Source organism: Antennarius striatus, chromosome 3 (genome assembly GCF_040054535.1).
Source record: "Antennarius striatus isolate MH-2024 chromosome 3, ASM4005453v1, whole genome shotgun sequence".
In the NCBI taxonomy this organism is placed as follows: Eukaryota; Metazoa; Chordata; class Actinopteri; order Lophiiformes; family Antennariidae; genus Antennarius; species Antennarius striatus.
Window position 1 is genome coordinate 16,895,001 of NC_090778.1, and position 20,033 is coordinate 16,915,033.

The 20,033-nt window shown below is 41.2% G+C and overlaps 1 protein-coding gene across 4 annotated transcripts in view; it reads right to left on the bottom strand.

Annotated features, from left to right (window-relative positions):
• The window catches only part of sema6a (sema domain, transmembrane domain (TM), and cytoplasmic domain, (semaphorin) 6A), a 100,123-nt gene extending 81,367 nt beyond the window's left edge, over positions 1-18,756 (bottom strand). For 3 of the 4 annotated variants that reach the window (XM_068310144.1, XM_068310143.1, XM_068310141.1), the window contains exon 1: positions 18,410-18,756. The gene's annotated coding sequence lies outside the window, so the exon portion shown is untranslated. Of the gene's footprint in view, positions 1-17,712; positions 17,785-18,409 lie in introns of all 4 variants that reach the window. The other variant, XM_068310142.1, reaches the window with a different exon arrangement.
• Between the last annotated feature and the right edge of the window lie 1,277 nt (positions 18,757-20,033).

Genomic DNA, 20,033 nt, shown 5'->3' on the forward strand with positions numbered 1-20,033 from the left:
CTCCTGCCTCACTCTCTTTCTCTCTCTGCTCATGCAACAGCTTCATTGTCCTTGGGTCGAGGTGAACAGTGTCAGCCCACATGGGGCCCCAGTGCAGACCCAGCTGAGAAGGCACTGAGCACCGGAGAACACCCATAACTCAATGTTTCAACTGGGCTGCTTGATAAAGGGACGCCTCACACATGGCTGACTATGTGGGTCAGCCTTGGATCATTTGTGGAGGAGGAGGCCAGCAAGTGGCACCAGAATCCCCCACTGGGAGTGTGTATGTGTCTGTGCCTGTCTGTGTGTGCCATGTCTCCCTGGAACCCAGTGGTGAGGGCCCCCTCCAGTTCATTCTCGCTAACTATTCTATGGGAAACCTGTTCCTCTCTCTGTCCACGCTAATGCTCTTCTCTACCCCCATCTTCTACGCCACCACGACTCGATGTCTTTGTGAGTGCAGGGGACAAAACAGGAGGCTCTTTGGGGCCACCAATTAGTCCTCCCCCATGGGGTGACATGGCCGATGAATAGAGGGACCCCCAAACCGTCCACGCATATAATCTCAGTCTTCCTTTAGAGCCTGCACTGTCATAGCCACACAGATTCACCCCTTGTTTTCAGAGAGGTCTCTGATTTAAAGCCACAGCCTGTTGGGCTAAAAAAATTTAACTTCCGAATGCCATTGAGTGACTTTGTCAGAGGAATAAGATGGGGCTTGTTCTTCTGGCTGTGTTCATTTTGGAAGGCATGCGAGGAGGGGGAATTTTTCCCATCAATCATCAAGTGACATAAACAACAATAGAAACTTGGAATCCATTACCAAAACAAACAAAGACATAGCAGGAGAGTCTGCAGCAGGAACCTCAGACGGAGAGAAGGCTATGTAAACTAAAGTGGTGACTGAGTAGGTGCAGGGGGAACTATGGAATCACTGACCCCGATTGCCGCTGAACCAAAACACATGTCAAAGTGATGAGATGTCTCAATAGTTGCTCAACAACTTTAGTTACCCCTCCTCAGCCGTGCATCGGCACTATATAAAATATTGCAACATGAAAAAAAAAAATGCTTGCTGACAGATGTGATGATATTCAATACCGCCATTTATAGAAATGTTTTTACATTGCAACTCGGACACAAAATGGTTTTATCCGAAGAATTTAGCATTTAGCCTTTTAAATATTCCTACATCCTTTAAGACTGTTCGTCTTTCTGAAAAACAGTTGGATTTTGTTGACTATTTATGCCAGAGATTAGGCACATACTGAAGGCAGCAACCCTCACTAAGCACATTAATACCCTTGCACATACTCGAGGATTTAATGTGCCATTTTCTCCTGTCACCTTTGCTGCACCAATCATCAGTGGAGAGTTCAGGGGTCATTGTTTGAGAGATGAGAAAAACAGAGAGTGACAGAATGAGTCAGACAGTCAGAAGAGGAAGTTAAAGGTAGAATAATTGTATGTTAGTTCTCTCTACAGTAGCACTTCTCTCCCGATATATGTTTAGAAAAGAACCCGTTATGACGTAGTTGTTAGAACGTGCATAAGTGGAAACCTGTCTCAAAATGTAATGTTGATGTATCACAAAAAATGAAGTCTAAAAAGGCTAGATAGAGGCACGCTGAGCAAATGGAAGCCCTTAAGGGCCAAATCTCTACCAAAGCTTATGAAGGAATCTCTAGTTTCAAGGTATAGAACAAAAACATCTTGAAAATCAAAGCTCTGTGAAGGGTTATCCAGCGCAATTAATATGTGTAGACAGTTCAATCTTCTATTCATAAAAGCCCTTATATTAAAAACATAGCCACAAGTTCCCTCTGAACTGATTTAGTAGAAAACTAGAGCCAGAAAAATATCCACTCTCAAAGAAAAGAGCGTGGGCCCTTTGTTCATCAGTAACAGCAGCAGAGCTCAGCCAGGCTATTTAACGCTTGGCTGGAGAGTCGGGCAGCATTGTTATCTTTTATCAGTTTGCATACCTGAGTATTATTTTTTTTCCAAATTGTGCTTAGAGCAAAGGTCTTGGGATGTGTTTCATAAGTTATTTCATTGATAGTCTTCTTGTACCAAACACCAACTGTCTAAAGGTTCAGGGTGCTACAGCTAATGATGTCACTTCAGCCGATTCTCTTTTACACTGGTATTCTGTTTCCTCACAGCGTAGCTGGTGTAGCATCTGAAGGTGAACACAGGAGAGTAGATGTGCTTTGTGGGTTCTCACTCAGAGGACGGGGGGAGATTGGGAGCAGGAGGCCTGCTCAGCAATAGATCAATGACTCTATGTTCCCTCTGAGAGATATAGGAAGTACAGGGCAAGCAGCAGTCAAGGTTCTAAAATAGCTTCAGCGATTGCAGCTCAGCTTTAACCCAAATAATGGGGGACTTGACCGAGGTCTGTGGAGGTCTCAACATTTTTGATTAGCTCATGACCTCCGGGTAGAGCAGAGACAGAGCAGAGATTTCATGCTGAAGAGATAGAAAAATGGGACAGGACTGGCTTCTGTCTCCATCTGTGGCCTTGAGCCGCTATTCAGGTAAAGAGTTAAAGGGTGTAAGGTGGCAGCATAGCCCAGTGTGTGTGTGTGTGTGTGTGTGTGTGTGTGTGTGTGTGTGTGTGTGTGTGTGTGTGTGTGTGTGTGTGTGTGCGTGCGTGCGTGCGTGTGTGTGTTTGTGTGTGTGTGTGTGTGTTTGTATTATGCATCACATTTGTAAAATAAAACTTAATGGCTTCAGGGAGTCAGACGTTCGAACACCCACCCACACAGACAGACACACAGTCTGAGTGGACACAATCTCTGTCCACTAAAGCTTTGTGTTCTTTCGAAAAAGCGGCAGCTTGACATTGAATATGAAAGCTTAGACAAATAAAGTATTATCAAAGCCTCCTCTTCCGAGTGCAGCATTACAGCCGAGACTAAATACACATTAAGATAAGATTAAACTTTAATGACTGTCGTGGGTATATTACAGTACTGAAAGCAAAACCAGTAATGACTCATTCATCACAATTCAGTTCAGTTAAACTAATCCAGGTTACCTTGATGGATCAAAACTGCTTTTGTACATTGCACTATAACCTCATAGTGTAGTAAGAGCCAAGAAAAAAAAGCCAATTTAACAATTTGATCAACCAATATCATATCGCCCATTATATTGGAATTTTATTATTCGTGAAAATGTTTACAGTCTATACTAATGTGGTGAAAATGGAAAACATTCGACATGCTGAGCGTCAGCCTCATGTTAGGGATTTCATTGTGACACAGCCGTGGAGAGACACGAGAGGAAATGTCAGTTCCATAAATACAAGTCAATAATCATGTATGCAAGTGGAGAAATCCAAAATCTGCACAAAGCTCTCAAATGTTTCCCTAATGAGCCACAACATCTCTGTGACTTTGACTCAAAGTATAGCTTAATGACAAAAGATGAGGCTTAGCTTTTCTCTGGCCCAGTAAATAAAACAGCAGATCAACATGCAGTAAATAGAAAAACATAAATGGAACCATAAATAAAAATTAAGAAAATAATTACAAATATGATGATTGTGGACATGCTGGCTCATTAGTGGAGAGGACTTCAGAGGAACCCATCTCATTGTGCTGCATTCACCATTAAGACGTTTCCAGTCCAGTGAGCAGATAAACAGATTCCAGCAGAGAGCTGCTTCTGCCATAACGACATGCCTTCTCTTTCATTTCTTTACTTCTGTCTTTATCAATTTCTGCTTCCAGTTTTTGCCTCCCACTGTTTCCTCTCACTCTCCCTCTTTCTTTCCCTCTCTTCCGCGGCCATCGCTCTCCTTTCACAGGGTCAATTAAGCTACAGTAACTATACAGCAGTGCAGCCTGTCACATTCCATCCAGTCCTCCTCAATGACTTAAACTAAAACAAGCAGGCTCTGAAGGAACCCACTGCAGCAGCTATTACCATATGAACAACTCACTTCCCAACAAACAATGAACTACCTTGACAGACCTTCTCTGGCCTTCAGCCGCCCTTCGCGGAACTGTGTTGTCAATGGGGTATAAAGAGGGGTCTGTGTGCAGGTTGTTGGCCTTTTTCTTTTTTGTTCCTGCTGCTCAGGTCGGGTCCTACTGGATCTTCTCTTCCAGCACTGCCACATTTCCTTGATAGGGGGTTGATAAAACAGCAGACACTCACTAACACTCAAGACACTCCTGCAAACCTAAGCACACAAAAGGTAACAGCAGGGCAGCCAATAGCATAGAGAAAATACATGAAACAAAAACCTTGAAGTACGCAAACCCATGCACATATTCACACAAAAACATGCACATACTTTCAACTACAAGAGCACCATACTGTGCGCTAGAGAGGCCAACCTTCACCAAAGACAGATCTGTTTCTCATCTCTCCTCATCCACCTCCTCCTCTCTGAACTATGTCTTACAGAGTGTCAGCAGCTGAAATCTTTGCGAAGCCACTTTTTATGTTTCAAAGCAGTTGGAGAAATTTTCATGTAAATAAATGTATTTTTGCCACGATGCTGAATGTTCAACTGAAATTCTGATTCATCTGTGTTCTCTTCATAAGAACTTATTTCCCTTTGTATTTCAGGTTGTAGCATGGATCTTTTTGAAGAAACTCCACTTTTGCACAGGAATTGACATCCTGACATCAACAAGTATGACCAATTTACATAAAAATAAATGTACTTTTTTAAATGCGACAAACCTGAAATTAAGGACTTTTCATTCAAAAGAATGAAAGACCAAACCTTTGGGGTGAAAAAGCGCAGGGGGAAATATGAGATTTGTCTGACATGGTTAGTTTGTTTTATCTTTATGTTTAATCTGTTCAGGGGAGGAAGTTTTGGTGAATGGGTCTTTGTGATTGATCGCTACAGATTACATCCACAGCCTGCAGAGTGGGTGGGCAGGAACACAATCAGATTGAACACTCAACTCAACACTAGGTGGAATCGTGTTCTTGTCTGTTTGAACATGAAAAATCAGCCCTATATTGCATTTCAATTTTGGACACAGAGAATACGCCCGCCAATCAGATCACACTGAGGCTCTGTTCATCACATCACAAAAAGAGTGAAACATTTCAGTTATGTTACTGCCAAAATCTGGAAAGGAAAAAATAGTCTTGCTGTTAGAAACCATGACTCACTGTGATGAATACTATGATTTTCAAATTAACAAACATATTGTAAATAAAAGAAGCTAGAAACAACAGATGGTGTTAGAAAGTATTATTATTATTATGCAGCAATTTTGTGTGATACCTTGTTTTTGTGCTCCCAGGCAATGAAGCAGGTAGTAGTGCCAAAAACCACAAGGCAGGACAATCTTGTATTTGTGTTTAGTGTTTTAGAGTGTTTTAGATTCCACCAGGACAAAACCACAGATATTGGGTTTCACCCAACTTTATTACAAATTAGAGTTCTAAGTTTTCTGAAAGCTATGCATATATTTTATATAATTAACATATATCACTGTGTCATTGCCGCAGTAGGTGTCCTATCACATTCTGATCATGTGTATATCATGGGAATTGTCCATCAGGAGCGAGAGGAGGAAGTTTCAGTCATGTGTGTAGCGACCTGACAGCTCAAAACAAATGACAATATCCCAAAATTAGAGTGTTTTAAGAATCCAAGCTGGAGCTAGAGGTACTGCTTTACAGCTTAAACAATACAACAGAGCATAAAATAATAGGGAAACATAATGTTTCAGGTAATCAAATTTAAGTTTCACAACATAATCCCAGGTTTGCAGAAACACCAAACTCCAACAATTTGGGTTATCAGTTCATTCTCCTAAACAACAAAGAAAAGACTGTACAAATCTATTAATGCACTAATAGTTTCAGTTTAACCCATGAATCCAAGCTGACTGCTTTTCATCATTTAAATTCTGTCTCAGACAGGCATCTGACATCGACGAAACAAATAAAACCTTTGTCAGGCTTCCACCAGATCACATCTTCCCTTGACCACAAAGTCATTTGACTCCCAGCACATGTCTGATCCTCAGACACTCGATACACAACCCAACCCAAAACCCTGATAGCAGATATCGTAAGAAGGGACACACATGCAACCCAGTCCACAGCTTAGCATGTCTTCATCCTGAAGCAGTATGTGCTACTGTGTGGCTCTGGATGGTTGTGTGACATTTAGAGTCTAAATCAATTATATATAACTGCTTGCGAGCACTTGCATGCCTGAGTCTGTGCATATGTGTATATGTGTTCCTATGCATGTATCTGTGTCTGCGTGTCATCTAGAATTTCAAGCTATCTCAAAGCTACTGAAGTCTGCATAAACCTTGTTCTCTCACACACCTATTTGTTCATCAAAACTATCATAAAACCTCTATGAGGTGGATAAAGTTCCATCATCTGCCAGGTAATACGTATACAATTTGTCCTTTATACAAACAGCCACAATACAGGTGCACTCTTCTCTCTGCCCAGTTGAGAGATAGCAATCAGTTAAAAGGGTAACCAAAGCCTCTTCACTTGTTGGTCCCCACCCCCTCCTTCCTTTGCATTCAGCTCCTCATTTCATTCCGCTGTGAATAATATCTCCATTTAGCTTTACTTACTCCAGACATATGGCAAGCCTACTGTAGTTAGCAAGCTGTTCCATGACTAACCTTTTACCAAGGTCTTGTTGCCGCGCTCCCACAACCACATCAAGTAATGACTCTAAAGTACATTTTGACCATGACAGACGTGAAGAGGAAGGCAGCGTTGAAACGAAAGAGGAGTCAAAAAGAAAACAACATTTATGATTCTATTGATCACAACTTTGCCATCTGCTCATACAACCTTTTCAGATGTAATACAATGCATCCCAAGGAATTAATAACTATTGCTAATGGATATATAAAGCTCCCGAGAATTCGCAAACATTCTAGCCACTAAAATCAATACATCCCCCCCGGCCATAATCTTTATTCAATCATAATATAGTGGCACACAGAATTAAGGATGAAAAGCAGATGAGAAATTGCTCAGTCAGAGCAGCATCAGTGAATGTGCTCCATTTGGATTATCTTAAATTGACTGCCTCTGCATCCCAGAACCTATTCAAAGCTTCCGCACTTAAATAACTGGTTCATACTGATTCATCCATGCCAAAAATCCAGTCCATTGTTGTAAAATACTTTGAATAAAAATAGTGGCACTATTCCTCTGTTGTGTCACATTGACTCCAGACACTTGAAGAGGATTCCAAATAGCAGTGAATTAATTATATGCAACTCACTTGTGCACACCCCTTTCATTCAGTTGATGCAGTCGTCACAGCCCAGGAAGTATTTACTATAGTAATTAGTCCAGGTTTACATGCATGGAAATCTGTGTGATGAAAGAATAATAATAATATGACAGTCAATGAGAGGATTCCAGTCAGAACTGTTACGGAAGTGGTGGAGGTAAGAAATAAAGCCTTTTTTTAGGCAGCTTCTTAAAGGCAAGCACCCACAGCACGACAGACTCTTTTGCAATAAAAAAAAACAAAAACAGATACGATGAAGTAGTCTTCTCGCTGTAATCACAATATCTGACAGTCAGAAATATAATAGAAGCCAGGATTTAGGAGAGGGTCACACTAAAAGTGAGTGAGTTGCTTCTGCAGAAACTTTTAATAACATACTTCTAGATTCTGTTAACAACTCCCGCAGAAATCCCACCTGTATTTGACCTGTTTTAAGTTTTAAGAAGAGCAACTCTAGCTGTCAGCCAGTGCAACATCCAGCATGTTTTTCATGATGGAAACCAGAACAGCAGAGAGAAAGCCACACAAAATACTGAAGGACTCTTTCTCTGGTGGGACTCAAATGGAGGACCTTATTACTTTGTGGTGACAGCTCTAACTTATGCTGTCTCTAATTCAACATTTACATCATATGGGACTCCTATTCCATATAATGACATGGCTTTACTTATTTCTCATTTGTGTTTGAACGACAGTGAGTAATAAGTGTGTAGACCCGCGTGTTTGTGAGGACACTTGTTGGTTAATGATCCAATCATGTGGGACCACATCCTCATTCTTCACAGTGTTGTAATGACATCAAACAACTCAGTCCGAGTACTCTTTGCTATCTGTGTCTTCTCATTTACCAGAGTCTGGCTCAACCAGGATTAGATGACTTGGCTTGCACAAAACCACACACACACAAACACACACACGCACACACACTCAAATGCTTTTTCACACAAACACAAGTCCTTCACCTGTTAATGCGTGAAACAAATGACTGCTGCAGTGGCGCCAGTGTGAACACACCACCATGTCCCATCTTATCAGCTGGCTCCATGAAAACCTGTTTGTTCTAGATAGAGTCTGCTCCAATCAGCCAGCCAGCATGAAGAGACCTGCTCAGAGATGACTGAACGTCTACTGGATGTGATGTTCACCATGGAAATATCAACGCTGAGAGTCATGAGCTGCTAACACTTTTTGTCTTCAGTCTTATCACTGTTCCTTATCAGATCTTGATTTTTTAAAGACTATTTCACTAGATGAAATATTTGAAATGTTCAGATTCTAAGTTGTCGGAGAAATAAGTTAATCGAAGCTCAGCTAAGTTGAAATTTTGAATAAACCCCTATTTATAAATTGGATCCTAAACGTCTTCTGTATTCACATGTCCATTATTCTGTGTTGACAACATTGAAACAGTTATTGTTGTTGTTAGCCACCACACCTCAGGGAAAGGCTTTAACTCCATGTTACAGACTAGATGGTGTGAATAGGCCTCGACCACAGGATCAACTCAACTTTCCAAAATCTGAATCTTATATAAGTCAGAGATACAACTCCAAAGAATGAGCCCACTACCTGTGCTTGCAGTCTGGTGTCTCTGCTGTCGTGCTGTGATGTAACATACTGTAATATTTCAGTGTAAACTAGACATGGATACCAGGTAACAAGGCCGTGTGTTGAAAAAGCTCAGCAACACGACCCTTTCTCAAATCTAATCACTGAGGAAGAAGAAAGTAATGAATCATTGGGTTTTCCCTGATGTAATTAATCTTGGAATAGTTTTAAAAGCTAATGAAAAGAACCAGAATCTACCGATGTGGCTATCAATTAAACAAATGATGAAATATCACTTGAATGAATGAAAATCAGCTGTGTACAGCAGTGAGTAGATCCATTCTTTGTCGGTAGATTCCAGCTACATGTAACTGATAGCAGGTCCAGATATCCTCACCTGCCATCACGTGTTCCTATCTAGTTACCGGGCTTGCGTTACTAAACTAGCTAGCATTACTTGACCTGTTTCACTTGGTCCTTGCACACCTGCACTCTGACACAGATAGAATGGCAAGAAACATGTGGAAGGAGTGAGAAACTTAAGAGGGACTTACTAATGAATTGACTGCCGTGTGTTTTTCCTACCTGTTGAATAGCTGAGAGCATGAGTATGAAGCTGCTATGGAAATAGGATTCAATCAAGAGAAACTCACACTCTCCAGTATTCTCTTACTAAAACAGGAATGATTCTCTGCGGTGATGACCAGTTTTGACTCATCAAACTCTTCAGAGGAGCTGGGCGCACAGCCATGTCTCCGCTTTCAGACTCCAAAACCCAATTAAATAATCAAGTGTTTAATATCTGTATAATACCACAATCAATAAACACAGGATTTGTTGGTTACTTGGTTGAAATAAAAGACATCCCAGATCAAGCAAATACAGAGTTTATCAATGAAACAGATGAGACAGTCCCTGATTAGTTGAGGATGGGATCAGATCAAAAGACAGTGTTTCAGTATGCAGCTGTTGCACCGCTGTTCAATCAAACCAAAGTACTAAGAGACCAAAATCAGCCTCATCACATTCCATACACACACGCCAATTATGCAAGAGTGAATGCATACACAAACAATACACTCAAGTGAATACACATAGCCACACAAACACGGAAGCAATCACCTCCAGAATAATCCAGTGAGCACACAAATCAAAATCTTAACAAGTTTAGAAAAGCAAAGAAGCTTTTAAACAGATAACGTAAAAAGTCCCCCAGTAGACTGTGATGAATGAACCGAGCCAAGCATGCTGCGAACATGATCAGAGCGGGGGATGAATGAGTACATTGTCATTCAAAGCACAATTTCCTCTTTCCTGCCTCACAGCTTGTCTGTCTTATTGCCTATCAACCTACTTGCCTGATTACCTGCCCACATACAGAGCACCTTTTGTCCAAATTAAGGTGACATGGCTCGGGTGATGTGACTATTGTTCCTACTCAGACTACTGTAATTCATTTTGATTTTATGTGTTTGGCTGCTTTATTTAGTGTGTCTCGATATACAGCCAGCTAACTGCTCAGTCTCTTGTTACTACTGTCTTCGGCTGACTGTACCCTTGTCCACCTGCCTACCAGCATGACTAGAGTCCAGACAGGATAGACCCAGTATATTAAATAGAGACTGGAAGACTAGACTAGAGTGGAAATTGATTAAACAACTTGTCTGACTGTTACTAAAAGAATCAAAATATTACTGTATATTATGGATTCAATGAGTAAAATTGCTGAATGCACCTTGTAGATGAATTTTTTGTTATGTAATGCATTTTACCTTGAAGTCTGGTTAAATACTGAAAATGCTGGCTGCAAGCATGAAATATTAAGAAGGACAGAGCATTTCTATGACCCTGACCAAATGTTTTATCTAGACTCAACGTTGCGTTGCTTGGTCTTTGGTAACAAAGTTCACCTCGACCTTGACACAATGAATTTGCAAAAGCGAGTAAATCATAAAGGGAAGTAGAATTTTTACCAATTACTTTCACAATGAATGCTGATATTATGTTTTGATGAAGAAGTTCTCAATGAAATATTCACCAACAGTTTGTTTTCATTTTTAACCTTAACCACAATGCTTTTCTTGCTTAAACCTGACCACAGATCACACAGAGTACCTCAATTTCTATGCCAACCATGCACCTAGACCACTTTTCTGGTAACCTAGTCCATCACATATTTCATTCAAACAAATGCATTTATTATTTATTTGAATGTGCTTAAAGAAAAGGTATAATAAAATGTATTTCAAACTGAGGTATTTAAACATATTTCAGCGGCGAAAGAAATATTCTCCTCCTTCTCTATAGCTAGTCTGCTCTCCTCCCCACCTCACATACATTTGATTATTCCAGCAGTTTCCTTATGCTGACAGAATGTGTGTGTGTGTGTGTGTGTGTGTGTGTGTGTGTGTGTGTGTGTTTGTGTGGGTCAGTCTCTGTGCACCCTCCATGCAGCCAAGTGATGATAAGTACTCCCAGCCCAGTGCCTCGCACATGAGCCGATGGACAGACAGGCCATGAACACTGGGGGCCTTGTGGTGGGATGGCGGTGGCGTGTGTGTATGTGTGTGTGTGTGTGTGTGTGTGTGTGTGTGTGTGTGTGTGTGTGTGTGTGTGTGTGTGTGTGTGTGTGTGTGTGTGTGTGTGTGTGTGTGTGTGTGTGTGTGTGTGTGTGTGTGAGTTTCAATTTGAGCAGCTATGCCACCAGACCAAGCCACATGGCTGCAATTTGTTCATTAGCTATGTAATAAATGTACACACACACAGAGGTAATATTGTTCTGGGTTCTACCTGATTGGATTGTGAAAGAGGACCCTCAGGGGAATAACTTATAGTCTGCCAGCCACTGTGACCAATAAAAGACTGGTACCTTAACAAGGTTTGACACAGACTGAAAAAATACATGCATTTATATTCTGTCTATTTGCTGTAAGGAATGCTGTGAATATAAACTAAAATAAAGCTAATAGGCAGCTGGGAGTCCACCAGTTTAAAGAAAGTAAACGTTGATATCCGATCCATCAGCCAGTGTCACCCCAGCCTCCAGTGATGCAAACATAAATCAGAAATTGGCAATCTTTGACTTTTATCTGCTGAAAAATACTTAATTATAACTCTGGAAATTAAAATCCAACTTAGAGGAATAAATGAATCTTAAACCAGTAAAATCAACTCACAGAAAAACTTCCAGTCTTATTCATCTGAAATTCAATATTTCCCCTTGACTGCAAAGTCATCGACCACTAGCTGAGTTTCAAAAATAATAACGGTTAATAAAACATCAGATTTATTCTACAAATCGATTGATTAATAGCCTATATTTTCATATCAATTTCACAACGCCAAGTCAAGTTAAGGCCTTCCTTTGTAATGCATTATGTTTGGATAGTCACATGGAAATAATTAATATTCACAAAGGGTCAATTACGACCAATATATTATAAGTAGATGTCAGAGGAATGGAATGTGGTTGCTACACATTACTGCTATCGAGCACTTCAGCTGAAACTTATCTGAGCTGCGCTTTTCCCAACAGTTTTTAAGGCGAGTGAATAGATGGTTGCATCAAGATCTAGAAAGCAATATTAAAGCATGCAGGACTATATCCTTGCTGAAGAAACATTTGAACAGAATTTTTACTGTGGAAGAAATCCAGAAACATGCATCATAAATAAATCTGTATATTCTCTTTTGGCCCACACATGCAAACCAGTGACGGAAGAAGAAGCTACTTGTTCCACATTCAGCGAGGCTTATAGCCTCTGGGAGAGTATGACTGCTGCTCTGCCATGAGCATACAGATCACCTTACACACTGGCTTTCCTCTGCTTTGATGACTGATGCAGACACACAATCACACACACACACACACACACACACACACACACACACACACACACGTAAGCACACAAACGCACATCCACAGACATGGTTACACATGCTTGCTTCAATAGATACCCAAGAGCATTGACACACCAAGAATGTGAACACAGCCACACACATGCGGCTTTACCTCATCCTCCCACCTGGATTAATTCACCTGCTGCACCTGAGAATGCAACCACTACAATGTTACCTGCAATCCAGTCACTTCAAAGGCACAGAAAACACCTTGGTGTGACCAGGACAAAGAGCAAATGAACCCCATTCACTTCCTCCTTTGTCCCTCTGTCCATTAATGGTAATTCCCCGGCAGAAAGCCCATACACTGTGAAGGCAGCATTACACATTGTGTTCTACAACAGGTATTCTTGGGTTTCTGCCCATCAGCACTCATTGTGCACTACTGTCACAACGAAACGCTCTCCCTCTCACTGACATGAAAGACACTGCATTTAAATGTGTTTTGTGTGTGCGCTTGTCCACGTGTGTGTGTGTGTGTGTGTGTGTGTGTGTATGTGTGTGTGTGTGTGTGTGTGTGTGTGTGTGTGAGATTGAGTTCATCTGTAATTTAATTTTAGTCAGAGGTGCTTGTGTGTCCTCACAGAGCCATGATTGCAGTGATACTGGTTGCCCGTTCATCTAAAGATCCCACCGGATATGCTCACAAACAGGGTATGATGTGATGAGACAAGCTGATAATACAGTCACAACATTAGAGGATGGTTAGCCGTAAAAAGACCCAAATGACATTATGAGGTCATATGATAGGTACAAAGCCTACAGGCAAAATAATCTTCCCTTCTTTCTGAAAGTGAATGCACATGTTCAACATTCCCTCTGCACAGAGACGGAAATAAAAAATGAAATAACTAAATGAAGATCAGAAACAGGTACATATGGCAAGACAGACAAGGCTTGATAGCAAGCATAAGGAATAGCATTTCCTGCCTAGTGGTCAATTTCCATTGTAATCCATCATTGAACAAAATGAATTTGGCATAATTTACCATCAAAACATCCAGCTGAGCATGAAACAGGAGGCCCTCAAACCATCTCCCATCTCAGCACAGTGGAAGCAAGGTGAAATATCAGCCGCTCAATGTACTGTAGCACCCTGGAGATGGACTAGGCCCATGGACATGCTATTCACAAGATGATGCCCACTGTGAAAATATTCTTCTGCTCTCTTTAGGAAAGAGAGTGCAGAGAGATGGAGATACAGTACTGTAAACACGTGTGTGTGCGTGAGAGAGAGACTGAATAGAAGTGAGCACAGAAGGAGATAGAGGGTTCACTGCTGAGATAAAAATGGAATCCATTTTGCTTCTTGAAGCACACTCATCCATGGTGTGAAGACCTGTGTGTTCGCCTGCCATCGCTCTTTCCTTCCCCTCTTTTCTCCTTTCGTTTGCTCTGTTTCAATTGTTACACCTTTCCCTTCGCTGTTTATATAATTTCCTCCTTCCCTTCTTAGTCAAACCTCTTTCCTATATTTTCCTTTCCTTTCCTTTCCTTTCCTTTCCTTTCCTTTCCTTTCCTTTCCTTTCCTTCCCTTCCCTTCCCTTCCCTTTCCTTTCCTCCTCTCTCCTCCCCCTCTTCCTCTCACTTCTCCTCTCTCTAGGCAGCCAGGCACCCCAACACTGTCTCAGGTCCTGAAACTATGGCAACGGAAGGAGAGAGCAAGCGCTTTCTATGATTAATAGATGAGAGATGCAGTGCCAATCACTGGGGCCGGGGGAGAAGGGACAGATGCACTCGAACAATGGCACACAAACATGGACACATAGTACACATACTAAGTCCACAATCACGCACACACTCACCATTATCATAAGATAGACACGGATCATGGGAAAGCATCTGACTTACACCACAGGAAGGGTTAGAGCTAAAAGAGAAAACAAACAAAGAGGTGGCAAGTTTTCCTGATGCCTGACACGCTCATGACACATATCCTTTTATTGGCCGCCAACAAGAGAACTAACCACAGAAATAACCACAGTTTAAGCAGAGGAAGCATCTTAATAATGCAGCCAAAAACTGTGGCTGTTTTCATGACTCACTGCCGGCTGCTCACACCTGTAAAAACACAACAGCAGGGCAGGAATTAGGACATCATATTTTTCCCCTGTTCATCATGATTTACATCTCCTGATCTGCTGAGTAAGAATTGGCTCCATTCAAAGCTTGTCATTCATCCCATTCCCAAGCAATCACACAAAGCTGCACTGCTTTCAGATTATCCGTGCAAATGTATTTCCTTTCTATTTCATTAGAGTAATGACAGATGACCAAACCCAGCTGTGACAAAGGTATTGCTGCATTTTAATGATTCATGCACTAAGTATCTAAAAGCAAAATTTACATGCAGGGAAACCTAATGTTCTGTAGTGATTTTAAATGTTTTTGCATCATTCTCCTAGATGGGATGACTATCGCTGTCTAATTTTCTTAATTTCTAACAACAAAGCTTTGCCAAGAACCAACAGCCAAGCACGCTCCGCCAATTCTGCCACTGACTTGTGGCCCCAGACTCAAATAAGCTTTTTGCCGGGTCCTTCGTGCCTCTGGCTTTCTTGGCATTGACAACACAGTCAATCAATTATACTGATATAATGAGTACAAAAGAGTGCTAAAACATGGACAGTTATTTCAATTAATGCGCTATAGAGTCACTCAAATGGAGCTGAAAGGGTTAAGGCTAAGTGGGAGAAAGCATTTAGAACATGACAAGAAAAATATGAAACTGGAACGTGTGTGTGTGTGTGTGTGTGTGTGTGTGTGTGTGTGTGGGTGTGTGCGTGCGTGCGTGCGTGCGTGCGTGCGTGCGTGTGTGTGTGTGTGTAGAGACAACATGCAACAACATAGTGAGGCTAGTGATTAACGAATGATTACATTTTCAATGAGCCATGCTGTGCATAAAGCACACTGGACCGTGCTGCATCGTGAGATATATTTGGTCTCTACAGGATCATTTGTCATGTCCAAACAGCGGATGATATGTTCCATCTTAACTGAAAGGGTTGGGGGGTAAATAAATTGTTGCCTCTTAAGAGAATCAAATATATCAACATAGCAGATACATGGTGATCTAGACAGAGGTTTGATGTCTCCCTTCCTGCTCTACAAAATCACTCAGTATGTACTTTGAAATGAAATGAAATGAAATGAAAGCCACTTATCCAATTGAGTTTGTTTCAGAGGGTCGGGGAAATCATAACCAAAAAAATGTTCGTCTCAAGGGTTTTATAAAGTTATTATAGCAGGATAGCATATGTATCTTTTTTCAGTGGAATGAAAAGAACTCCCATTAAATCTGCACAGAGAGCTAAAGTGACAGGAGATAATATCAGAAAATGTGCCATGAAACATCTGTGATTAACGGTTCCATTAAAACGAAAGCTCTTTGGAATGGGCCAACCTGTATTTCTAAAATAAAAAGTGTTAAAACACAGACTCGTGATAATCCTCTTTTAATGTTCTAGGAGAGCAGGTTTGTCATTTAACGTTCAGGCAGTGTAATTGAAGCGGCAGCAATTTAGAAAGATGTGGAATCTGGAAAATGGGTTAAGCATCAATAAATCACATCCAGATGAGTGAGAGGGTTTTGATGCTTTCTCGCACTCTAATTATCTAAAACACACACACATACACACACACACACACACACACACACACACACACACACACACACACACACACAGACCAGCCCACACACGAAGGGCACGCATCAATAAAAGATGGCTTTTATAAAATATGCATAAATACACATACTATTGAATGCTGGGTAATGACACTGACTGAATAAGAAGTGATGGTTAACAGTAGCTGACCTGTCTCGTTGTTTATTATAGAAGGACAGTTTATTTGAACGGGACCAAAGCCATTTATCAATTATTCAAAATGACTATTCATGCAGCATCTACAGCCATCCTAAACTGTCAGAAGTACACACTCACCTCCCTCCCTCTCTCTCTTTCTGCCCTCTCTTTAACACATACACACAGACACACACATATACAGCGTGGCAAATCCACATCAGTCACACACAATGCCATCCCCATTGCTATTGTTAGGGGATCGGCAGATCAAACGCTCCACAGAGCATTGCTCCAAATACAGGCACCAACTTTGGTCGCTGTGCTTCATTCTCCCTCTCCAGGAAGAGAACACGCAGACTGTCACAAAGGTAATCGTGTTGTAATTCATATATCAGCACCACAACATGTCATTGTATAATGTGTTAATAGTAGGATTTGCACTGTGGTGTGCAGTGTTGTATAGCCTGTATTAGACAGACTCATGGAATTTACAGCCTGTTCAACATGTCAAAAATTTGAACACATTGAGGCTCGTGTAGGTGGAGCAATGTGGTTAAACTGTTTAAACATTCTGTTATTTTGTGCTTAAAATAAAATCTCCAACATAGACTGTATATACTGACAAAAAATAAAGTCTGAGAAGAAAAACAACCTGCAACACAAGAGAATGCTGAATATTTCCAGTGATTTTAGGGAAAACAGATGAACACTTTTTCCTCTCTGCGCTGATTTTTTAAATTCTTTTTACAAAAGCCGATATTTTTTCCCCATTTTTCCATTTCATGCTGAAAAAGTCAGATTTTGCTATGTGGCTTCAAAACTGTTGGATTCATAGTTATATTTTGTACATGACCCAGGTACATGACTATAACCTACATAAAGAGTACTAAAAACCTTTTCAGCTTTACCAGTGCCTCTGGGGGAAACGTTGGTACTGGGCTGGGAAATAAGAGGAGGGGAGAACCCACTGATAATGACTGGGTGTTGGCAATCAGACACGTATATACGTACGTATACCTCTGTCTCCTTTCTTGGCTTGTTGAAGTAATTATGTGCAAAGGGAAAATCCACAACCTAAGACAAGTGAAATGTTATCACCTGGTCTGATTTCAAAAAGAAGAGAAGAGCCCTGAGTTTGCACTTATGAAAAAAAAACAATTACAAATAATCAATCCGCAGCAAGCCTGAGAACAGAGAGAGAAGCTGCATCCTTACTGTGTGTGTATGATGCTGCTCCAGTTTTTCGATCATCGGAATATTAATGGGAGGTGAGAATCCCATTGGACACTGTAGTAATGGAGCAGAAGTGTTTGTGCATTTTGTTTGTATACCATGCATGAATATATTGTTAATTTCATATTGTTACATTATGAACCTGAAACTTACTAGCTGTAGTTTTTGCAGCATCTTTAGAGACTCGAAAAGCACCGCTACGCGGAGAAAGAGTGCTACAGTCAGTCCTGCAAGTTTCTAAATTTATTTGCCGTAGATAAATGTAGAAACCTGTTTTGCGATGATTCTTAGGTTGTTGTCCATTATGTTTGTCTTTCACTTGATTTGAGCTCCAAAAGGTTTACCGAGTTAAAAACACCTCATTATTTCGTATATGGGTAAACAGCATAAGAGGGATTACGCACGGAACGATGGTTGGCTGAAGAAAACGCATTTTTCTTGTAACAAAGCATCGCAGTACTAATTTGAATAGAAACAATGACTCCTCACACTTTTCGAAACTTTAAATATGCTTTGTAAATACAGTACAAGAAGTCTTCAAGATAAAGTAGCCCTGTGAGGCTTGTGCACTTGTCTCCCGGCTGCTTGGCAGTACAGAAAACAAGCCTCCCGACGCCGGAGAATCACTGGTACAGGCTTTGAGCGCACTTAAACTTTGAAATAAACAAAGAAATCTTACCTTCAGCTCATGAATGGAAACGCTTTGGAGTGGTTTCACAGTTCTGTCTTTTGGTAATCCATGAAATATGACTCTCAAAGCGGTTCAGACGGTGCTCGTTAGGGAATAACAATACGAGCGCTACTTTTCTCTTGCGCTTCTTTTTGTTACATGCCGCACTAAAATCACACCTCTTTAAATGGGAATATCCATCGAAAATCCACACTAGAAAAAGGACAACGTTTGGGCTTTTGAACTCCCTTCAGGTAAACTGTACCCACGGAAACAAACGGGTGTCCCTGAACTAGCGACGGAGCTGAAGGCAGTTCCCTCCACAAAAGCCGACGGTCATCCTATTTGGCGATGAAGCTTCTTAGCGGACTGGAGCGCTGCGCAGCGATCCCAGCTGTCACCCACCCGCTACACACACACACACACACACACACACGCACACACACACACACACGCACACACACACACACACACACACACACACACATAGGAAGGGAGGAGCTACCTCTTTAAAACGAGAGGTATTGTGTCAATGAGTGCCAGTTTAGGACAACTGTTTTTCTATTTTTACGCAGCGGCATTTTACGAGAATGTGCCGTGAAGAAAAAGACGTGGAGGGAAGAAAAAAAAAGGGGGGGGGGGATGTCAAGAGGTTAGTTTTAAATTCAAAGATTAAACATTTTTTTTAGGCACGCAAACTCGTCTGCGGGTCTGTTTCATTCAACTTGTCAATCTTAATTCTACATGGCACAATAAAGATGCGGGTCTTCATTCATGCCGCCTGCATTGCTACTTTGTGCGATTTTTGTGCACAGCTGATGCGAATCGGAATGTCATCAGGTTCAAAGCCTCTCTTGTCTGTTGTGTCTTGCTGCTGGACCGCCTTTCCTCCTCTGGTGGTCCCTCCTGGTTCCAACCTTTACGCGCACACACACGCAGAGCACTGGGTTTTTACAGCTGGGTCCTGATGTCTAAGGGCCATCAATGTATGATAAAAGCTGGACACTGAGAAAGTTGTTTAATTATATGAAACAATGTTTGTTTGACAAACAAACATATGTTGTACATAAATAAACCTATCCTTAAACACACGTTCACACAGACAAAGTCATAGTATTGCAGGGTTCACACACCTGGGTGCACATCTAGATCATTTATACAAATTAGGTTCTTCACATGGTCTGACCCAGTGTGTGTGCACATGGCTTAGGGCTTATTATATAATAGCAGGCCACCTGTTAAGCAGTCTGTGTGTGTGTGTGTGTGTGTGTGTGTGTGTGTGCGCGTGCGTGTGTGTCTGTGCGTGTGCTCTGTGGCCTGTCAGGCACTATTGCTGTCATGTTAACTCAGTACAGTGCTGTCTCCATAGGCCCAATGCCAAGCACTATACTGTTCCTGTTTAAAGTAAACTAATACACTGAGGTCTGCCAAGTTATTCCTCACATGTTATCATTCAATTTGCCTTAAAAACAAAAGTCATTTACAATCATGCACTTGCACCATGAAAACATTTTATGCTGACATGATGGAGAAAACATAAACCCATAGCTGTTTCTCTCTCATTCGCTGTGGCAGATAGGACTCATTACTTTATTACAATACATCCATCCATTTCTTTGTAGACAAGATGGCC